This window comes from Salvia splendens, chromosome 4 (genome assembly GCF_004379255.2).
Source record: "Salvia splendens isolate huo1 chromosome 4, SspV2, whole genome shotgun sequence".
Taxonomy (NCBI): domain Eukaryota; kingdom Viridiplantae; phylum Streptophyta; class Magnoliopsida; order Lamiales; family Lamiaceae; genus Salvia; species Salvia splendens.
Window position 1 is genome coordinate 6,136,576 of NC_056035.1, and position 10,463 is coordinate 6,147,038.

Below are 10,463 nucleotides of genomic sequence, written 5' to 3' on the forward strand. Positions count from 1 at the left end.
CTACTCTATCTAAAATAGTTTGACATAAAAATGATGCTTATTTTTTCGTCTTCTCATCATGATCATGATTGTACAACTAACCTAACAGCGTTGAAAATTTGTTAATATTAAGAAGGTTAAACATATATAAAAAATGAATCATTATCTTAATTATTTTTCACTTTCATTAAATCCTAAAATTATTTTGACTATATCATCAGCAACCACTATTTTCAGAATCAAAATATGCAAGATGTTATTAGCTAAGATAAATCTTCAGAACGAGAATTCATTCCAAAGTTGAAACAATTTCAAATGCGAAATTTAGATTCATTTTAAATATATCCTTCATTTCCATCTTAAAAATAATTAATGATAAAGTGGGCTGGAGTTTGGTTAAAAGTGGGGTTAATATTAGTACTCGTTTCTGAGAGATTGACATTGAGTTTTGGAGACAATACACAAGCTCAATCATTGTTAATTAGATTTAAATTAAATAAATTAGTAGGCCGATGCCTAATTAAGGTTGTCCTAATTGTTCTAGAACATTAACATTTATCATTATAAAATTATGTTCCATCATATATAAATGGTAGTGGGAAGTTTCGTACTACCAAATAAATTATAATTTTTGTAATTTGAAAATATATTTTTAAAATAGGCCATCTAATCTAACGAATAAAATCAGCAATATTAAAGACTCAAAGTCAGTCCACCTACATTTTCAACTGCACTTATACAAAATTGAGATGTGATTAGTCAGGTTCATTAAAAAATTAATTTTGCGTCACCAGTTTTGACACAATTCGATATTTGAATTAATTATGTCGACTTCTTCTGCGACAGGTGGGGTGTTTGACTAAAATTTAAAAATTCGTAAAAAATGCAATCATCTAATCACATCATGAATCGTAGTAATTAATATACTCCCTCCGTCCCGGACTACTTGCACTTATTTCCTTTCTGGGCGTCCCAAGTTATTTGCACTATTTCCATTTTTAGTAAAAATTTTCACCTACAACCGTAATATTTGACTTTGTTATACACCCATTCCTTAATCTCCGTGCCGAAAATGAAACGTGCGAGTAGTGCGGGACTGAGGGAGTACAAATTAGCGAACTACATAAAATGTCTCTGACGTTTCCATTTGTAACACTGCAGACCCTTGACAAAAAAAATATCGCCACAAGACTCTGGCCTTAAACATAATCACATATCATGTTTTTTCTGACTAAAATACCCTTTAGCCCTAAAAGGGCATTATAGCCATATCAAATGGAAATCTGCAGTGACGGTCGGCAAGCTGCAGTGCATGTACTCCTGATTATTGTTCTCCCGATGAGATTTGACATTGTAACCTACCTGTAAATGAAATTTTTAATGCATGCAATTTTTAAAGTACTAGTTAATAAAATATTTTCAGAAATATGAGAGGAGAATTTGATTTCCTTGTTTTGAGACGTGTCATATTTATGTTTCACCTAGTATGACTAATGCATTTTTAAAGAATGCTGAGTAATTATATTAAGTCGGTTGTTGCCTTTCCAAAAAAAAGATGGATTAATTTTTCTATTAGCATACACACATTTACTCTGTTACACATATATGCCATATCCAAAAATAAAAACAAATAAAAAGAAAGAGAAAGGTCTCATTCACAAGAGATAATAGGATTGGTGAAGGTAAGATTTGAATACTTATTTAATAAACTATTGAGTCATATACATGTGGAGTTATTTAGAATTAGTGATGATATTAGTGAAAATACATGAACTAATGCACATTTTTTTATTAATATTTTTACTAATTATATTTTGATCCTACTATCTATGTTAGTTTTTTTTACCAATTACACATGTAATTAGTAAATCGGAGTACGTGAGTACCCTTTTCCAAATAAATATATATAAATATTAGTCAAACATATTTGTTGATTTAGGTGTATATGCATACGTGTATATATATAGTTGATTTGATAAATTGTTATTTTTCTATTCATATTGATATCATACAATATGATATGTGTCTTTTGAAATATATACATATAATAGAAGCTATAATTGCGTGCATATATGTGAGAATATAGTTATACAATAGTTAGTTTATATAACTATTTATAACTCTTAATCAAGTAGAAATATAAGAAGCTAATTTAAATCAACTTTGATTTGACAAAAAGTGCAGAGCTATGTCTGCAAAAGTGTAGGTGTGTGCAGAGTAGGCATGCACACACAACGGGAATATGTCTGAAATGCCCTTCAAAGCATTTGGGCATTTTGGTCTGAAAAATTGCTACAAATATACGATATGTGATTATGTTAAAGGTCAGAGTCTTGTGGCGATATTTTTTTTTATCAGGGGTCTGGAATGCAACAAATGAAAACGCCATTGACATTTTATGTAGTTCACTCTATACAAATCACATACTTTGCACTAGTAAACAAACGTGTCGAACTGCTGTATCTAATACTACAAATTAAGTTGAGAAAGATATAATTTACTTACTATATATACTACAAGACCAAAAATACTACTCCATCTTCAAAATCGGTAATGAAATAGTAACTATTAAATAGTTGCATTAATTAGCTCTCAAGTCTTAATTTTATGATAATAATTAGATTTTAATTCCGAACCCCTCCATTGATAAATTCACGAAATGACACCTAAGGCCATCCGCATCCATGTCTCTTATCCGTCTCATCTCTTCACTATTCATGGGTCCTACTGAACTTTTCATTCATCTCTTAACTAAGAGACAACACTTGTATCCATCCATCTCTTAACCGTCTCTTAACCTTCTCATCACTTAACTATTCATTCAATTTCATTTTTTATTTTTATTTCCAACAAATTCAATTAATTAAAACACACTTCATTAAATAAAATAAAATCACAACTTAAAGTTCTAAAAAAATAAAAAACCACATTAATAAAATCCTAAAAAAATAAAAATACATAATTTAAAACTCAAAGAAGCAGAAGAAAGAGTTGTCTAATGACGATCATGTGCATCTACTGGTTGCCAAATTTTGCTCAAATGTGCTCCATTAGATCCTCCTGAAGTTGGGCGTGGGAGGTAGAATCACGTGTCCTTGCCCGAACAAACAACCGCTCTTGCAAAGACGGATGTACTCCACTGCGAGGCGGACTACTTGCGGTAGAGCTTCTCGGGGTTTCAGAGTCGAACCAATTTCCCGCCTCAGGTCCTTCGTCGGCGACAATCATGTTGTGCAAGATTATGCACGTATACATGCTGTCGACCATATTCTCCATAAACCACGTACGAGCCGGGGCTTTGATAATGTTGAATCGAGCTTGGAGAACCCCGAACGCTCTTTCCGCATCCTTGCGAGCAGCCTCTTGCTTCTGCGCAAAAAGAGCATGTTTTTCGTTCATCGGCCTGTTGAACGTCTTCACGAAGGTTGGCCACTTCGGATAGATGTCGTCGACAAGATAGTACCCCATTTTATACTGGCGGTTGTTAGCGATGAAGTTGATGGCCGGCGCTTTACCATTCAAAACTTCGCTGAAGAGGTCGGATTGGTTGAGCACGTTGACGTTGTTGTTCGATCCGGGGACCCCGAAATACGCATGCCAAATCCATAGCCGGTAGTCGGCAACGGCCTCGAGTATAACGGTACGGTGGACGCCTTTGTGACCGCTCGTGTATGACCCCCTCTACGCCACATGGCAATTCTTCCATTGCCAATGCATGCAATCGACGCTGCCAAGCATCCCGGGGAATCCGTGCCCTTCTTCGTGAAGTCGGAGCAGAAACTGACAATCTGTGGTGCTTGGCTTCCGGAGAAATTCATCGGTGAAGGCTGCCCGGACGCCTTTGCAGAAGTTCATCAAACACAGTCTCATAGTGCTTTCCCCAATGTGCAGGTATTCGTCGAACAAATCCGCCGTTTGTCCAGCAGCAAGCTGAAGGATTGCCGCAGTACATTTGTGGAGCGTCGTGTGACTGGGACGGAACCCTTCTTGAAAGTACTCTTTCCGGGCTGCCAATGTATTTGCGATATGCATAAATAGCAGTTTCCGAATGCGAAAACGACGACGAAAGTAGGTCTCTCCCCATACCGGGTTCTCACAGAAGTAATCGCGTACCAACCTTGCGGCGGCTTTCTCCCGGTTACGATGGATGTAAATCCGGGATCGCCTTTGAGGCGCCGCGGCTTCCTCCTCCCTACATCGATCTTCTTCTAGCGATTCTTACATTATTCGACGCATTTGCTCAAATGTATCCATGAATGGATTAAATTTGGAAGAAGAATAATGTTTTGAGATGAAGAATGTAGAGTGTTTGAGTGAGAATAGAGAGTTTTTTTATGGTGGATTAATTTGTGGGAATGATTTGATATTTATAGAAGTGATTGAGGGCTTAAAAACATACAAAAAAATAAAAAAATTGTAAAAAACGGCTAGTATAATTTTGGGATATTTTTTATTTTCAAATTTTTCCTGAATTTAAAAAAAAACAAAAAAAATAATTTCAACGGAAATTAAAGACGCCCACTCGCGGGCCGGCGAGTGGGCGTCACGGACCAACTGGAGCTCGCCAGCTTCCTCTTCCGGGCGAGCTACGGGACGAGATGGGGACGAGACAGGATCTTGCATCGCTGTCTCGATGCGGTTTCATCTCGGAGAGACGAGATCGAGCCCGCATCGAGACGCGATGCGGATGCTCTAATGTTTTGAGATGAAGAATGTAGAGTGTTTGAGTGAGAATAGAGAGTTTTTTTTATGGTGGATTAATTTGTGAGAATGATTTGATATTTATAGAAGTGATTGGGGGCTTAAAAAAATACAAAAAAATTTAAAAATTTGTAAAAAACGGCTAGTATAATTTTGGGATATTTTTTATTTTTCGATTTTTTCCTGAATTTTTAAAAAAAACAAAAAAACATTTTCAACGGAAATTAAAGACGCCCACTCGCGGGCCGTCGAGTGGGCGTCACGGACCAACGAGAGCTCGCCAGCTTCCTCTTCCGGGCGAGCTACGGGACGAGATGGGGACGAGACGGTATCTTGCATCGCTGTTTCGATGCGATCTTGTCTCGGAGAGACGAGATCGAGCCCGCATCGAGACGCGATGCGGATGCTCTAACATGGGCGTGTGGAAAAACATTTAAAAAAGAATTATCACGCTGATAAATAATGACAAATTAACAGCTCTGCATGATTGTTTTGGGTTATTCATTATTCACATATACTAAAATAATAGTGTGGATTAAATCATAGGACAGCATGTTATATAGTGCTGTTGGATTTTCTCAGCAGCATCCATTCTCATCACTTTCTTTCTTTCTTTCATTCTTATTTCAGTGAACCATGATTGAATTGAATGTGTCGGTGGAATTAAATTGATAATGCGTCTAGTTGCGTGGAGGATAGATACACATGTAACGTGCGTCACATTGGTCTACAAATATGGTAATATAAATTTACCGTGTGCTTAGGTATTTGTTTGGAGAGTATGAATAACTTCAGAAAGAAAAGAAATACATCCTGAGCTGGTGACCATAGACGAACTAGTTGATGACGCTTATTGTGTCTGATCCAATAAATTTAAATTATGTTTCCTAAAGGCAGAGATCAATGGGATATGTTCATGAGATATGTGAGTATTTGAAAATCGAACTTGACAAACTTAGATTGATAGAAACGGTAGTGTCATAGAGAATCTAGTGTGACCTTGGATCTCAAAAATTCCAATGAGAATGTTATCAATCTGACTATTTCAACATTAAGCCTATTTCCTAATAAATAAGCTGTTATATAGATTGAAAGTTGGGCCAGATTTCGGCACCTGTAAATTTAAATCGATGGACCATATATATGGAGTATTATTGCAACTTGTAAGACCAATTATGACCACCAAATTTGCTTACATTTTTTTATAAACTTGAAACGTGCTTAAGCTATAACTCGGCGACGAGCTAAAATGCACGTTTAGCATGCATCCAATCATGAGAAAGGAAAGCCTGCACCACGAGAATATTCAAAACAGAACAAATGATTCCAGAAAATCGAAAATGTGAGAACAATAGTGCTTCATCGAAAAATTAGAAAAATGAAATTAAAATGGACTTGCCTCTATTACAACTTACAAGATAAACATAATGACGGGACTGAAACGAGAGCGAGTTTGACATCACAAAACACGTATTCATTGCTACTACTTAAAACTAAACTGGAGGTCCTCCTCGTCTAATTAATTCAATCCCAATTCCCAAATGACTCAACAATTTTCTGAATTGTCTTCTACATGCATGTATAAGTGAAGTGATGCTTCAAAGAATAATAGTATGAATGGTTGCGTAAAGCATAACTTGCAAAATGCAAACTCACTATAATGTTTGCTTGTTCTATAAATGACACTCACATATCGAATTCTAATTAAGTAAGGTCCAAAATATTTTAGAGAAATTTCCATATTTAAAATTAATGAAATACTCCATGTCAAATAATTGCTGTTATATATGGCGGAATTGATCGGAGATCTGAAACATATCGCTGAGCCGAGAAAGAATTAAACGCCTAATCTTGACGAAGAAGGAGTTGGAACAAGCTCGATTTGCTCAAACCCTAAATTGATTGAGAATGAGGAGAGCCAACTATGACAAACTGGATGCGAAGTCGATCGGTAAATTCTCGCACGTTGCCAGGACTAAGTGGCTCAGCAGATACGCACTGCCTACCTCTTTCGTTGGCCGAGACTGCAACGGCGATTATGAGAGGGAGAGAGAGCAGGACTCTGAGCGGAGGAATTGCAAGAGGAAACGCGAGGACGAGCAGAAGAAGGCTCGCTTGGAGATTGAGCTTTCTGCAATCAGAGAGCAGTATTTAGGGTCTAACAAAGTTAAAAAGAGGGTGATTAAGCCTAGCCAGAAGTTCCGGTTCTCTTTTGATTGGGACTCTTTCGATTGGGACAACTCCGAGGATACTGTTAAATGGCTAAGAAGAAGAGATATTTGGTGTAATGCTTGATAATTTCATTATTGATATGGGTGCCATTTAAATAGGGTGTACAAAGCATATACATGGTAAGAGAATAAATCATTCCTATATAGAATATATGACAATCCCTTAATTTAGGGAATTACTAATTTACTCTCCTAATTGATCTTTTTCCTTCTTTAACACTCCCCTCAAATTGAGTAGTGGGGTCACCGATACTCAATTTGCCGAGAACTTCTTCGAAACTTCTTAAAGTAACTGATTTTGTCAATATATCCGCCAACTGATCTTCAGAGCGCACAAACGGAAACTCAACAATGTCAGCCTCAATCTTTTCCTTGATAAAGTGTCGATCTACCTCTACATGCTTAGTTCTGTCATGTTGAACTGGGTTTTCTGAGATGCTTATTGCAGCTTTATTATCACAATATAGTTGACATCTTTTTGGAGGAAAAATCGATCTCAGTCAACAGTTTTCTCAACCACAAAATCTCGGTCAAGCCACTTTTGATTCCTCTGAACTCTGCTTCTGCACTCGCCAATGCGACCACTTTCTGCTTCTTGCTTTTCCACGTCACCAGATTTCCCCCAACAAAAGTGAAGTATCCAAAAGTGGACCTCATATCCCCGGGTTGCCTACCCAGTCAGCATCAGTGTACCCATGGATTTCTAGATTTCCATTTTTCTTGAACACTACTCCATGTCCAACTGTTCCCTTCAGATACCGGACTATTCGCATCGCAGCTTCCAAATGCTCAGCTTGAGGCTGGTGCATAAACTGACTTACAACTCCTACAGCATAAGCAATATCAGGTCTAGTGTGGGAGAGGTAGAAGAGTTTCCCAACTAAGCGTTGATATCGCCCACGATATGCCGATTCAGTCCTTCCTTTATCTGCAACCCATGATTCAGCATGATTGGTGTGTCAACCGGTTTACACTCAAGCATACCCGTTTCTGTTAGAATGTCCAAGATGTACTTCTTTTGTCTCAAAAATATTCCTCGCGGTGATCGAAGAACTTCAATTCCTAGAAAATACTTGAGGTCACCCAAGTCCTTCATCTCGAATTCCTTGAAGAGGTTCTCCTTCAAGCTTTTGATCTCTTCCGCATCATCGCCTATAATGATCATATCATCGACTTACACTATCAAACAGGTAGTCTTCCCCCCAATTTTTTTCAAGAACAAAGTATGATATGAGTTGCTCTGTTTATACCCATAGCTCTTCATTGCATCAGAAAATCTCCCAAACCAGACTCTTGGGGATTGCTTAGGTCCATACAGAGTCTTCTTTAGTCTACATCCTTCGCATGTCTTGAAATTACTTGAGAAACCGGGCGGTGCTTCCATATACATCTCATTTTTTAACTCACCATGAATAAATGCATTTGTGACGTCGAATTGATATAACGGCCTGTCTCGGTTGGTTGCAATCGATAGAAGTACTCGAACAGTATCCATCTTGGCTACTGGTGAGAAAATCTCTGAGTAGTCTACCACATATGTCTGAGTATATTCTTTTAGCACAAGTCGAGCTTTTTATCGCTCAATTGATCCGTCGGGTCTCCTTTTGATAGTGAAGACCCATCTGCATCCAACCGGCTTTTTCCCTTCAGGCAGCACACATTTTTCCCATGTCTGGTTTCGAAGTAGAGCATCAATTTCCTTTTTCATAGCTTCCCTCCAATGTTTATGTTTCATGGCCTCATCTGCCGAGTAAGGAATTTCTTCCTCGTAATATAGTGTTTCCTCAAATGCATATGCCATTTCTGTCAGATGCCCTTTCACCAAATTTGCAATGGAATATCGGGCGTTCTAGTTGATCCTCTCCGGAGTATATCTCTTAGGTGGAACTCCTCTATTCAGCCTTGGAGGTAATATATACCCTCTAGTATCGGGATCAATCCCTTCGACTTCCACTGTAGGTGTATCATCTGATTGTTCATCACCTGTTTCCTGACTTTCACCTTCTGGATTAGATTCCACAATAACATTCACAGGGGAAAAGGACTTACATCAGATATCAAAAGCGGAGAGGTAACCGGAGATATGTCACTGTCGACTCTGGTTTGCACTACATCAGAGACTTGCTCAGCGGAACTGCGTACTGCTTCCTCTGGTAGGTCCGCTTCAGGTGCACTTGGCATTGACACCCAGCTTAGTGGGTCACTAACGTTACTCCTAATATCATTCTCACTCTCCCCCTAACCGCTAAGGTGGTCATAAAAATATTCAGGCTCAAGGAAATCACAATTCATTGTGGTGTACATGCGATTAGTTTTAGGATCAAAGCACCTATATCCCTTCTGGTTTACCCTATAGCCTACAAAGACACATTTAATAGCACATGTGGACAATTTCATTCTTCATGTTTGGGTATATGAACAAAAACAGAACAACCAAAGACATGAGATTCTAGGGAAAGATGTTGTGGGATATTGGTATGTAAGGCTAGGGCATCGAGAGGGGTTTGAAACTTTAGTATGTGTGTGGGTAATCGGTTTAAGAGGTAAGCAGAAATGGCAAGAGCTTCGGGCCAGAACTTTTTTGGTACTTGTGACTTAATGAGAATGGCACGGGTCATTTATAGGAGAATTCGGTTTTTTCTTTCGGCCACTTCGTTCTATTCAGGGGTATGGGCACAAGTTGTTGGTGTATCATTCCTTTTTCTAGAGCAAACTGTTTCATTTTGAGGTTTACAAATTCTCCCATGTTATCGGAACGAAGGATTCGAATAGGTTTCTAGAATTGGGTTTGGACAAGATTATAAAAATGGACAAAGTGTTCGAAGAATTCAGATTTATGTTTTATAAAGTACAACCAAGTCATACGAGAGCAATCATCAACAAAAATAAGGAAATATTTAAAACCTTGCCCCTAGTAACTGGTGCGGGCCCCCACACGTCAGAATGTACTAAGGCAAATAAGGTTTCAGTACGAGAATTACTCAAAGGATAAGAGTTTCGATGGCTTTTAGCAAACACACAAGTCTCACAGCACATGCTATATTTTGGAATAATATTAGGAAATAACATTTGTAAATAACCCGGGGATGGATGTCCTAAACGTCGGTGCCAAAGCCAAGCTTCCCTATCAGCAGACCCGTGAGTTAGCATGGCAGCCCCTATTTTAGCTATCTCATCCACATAGTACAACCCGTCGCTTTCAGTGCCACGCCCAATAATCTCTCCGGTGCTGATATCCTGTAACAGAAAAAAATTCGGCTGCATTAGCAATGTGCAATTCAATTCTTGGGTCACATGACTAATTGACAGTAATTTATGAGAAAGTGAGGGAACATGTAAACAATTTGATAATTCTAATGTAGGAGAAATTTTAATAGTCCCTGCCCCCTCGACAACTGTAAATTCCCCACTAGCAGTTTGTATATGAGACAAGTGAGGTTTATGAGGTTTGGTTATATCTGACTCAACATATGTCATGGTATCAATTGCCCCGCAATAAAAAATCCACCTACTATTTTTCCCAAACCCCGTAGATACAACACAAGCTACCCC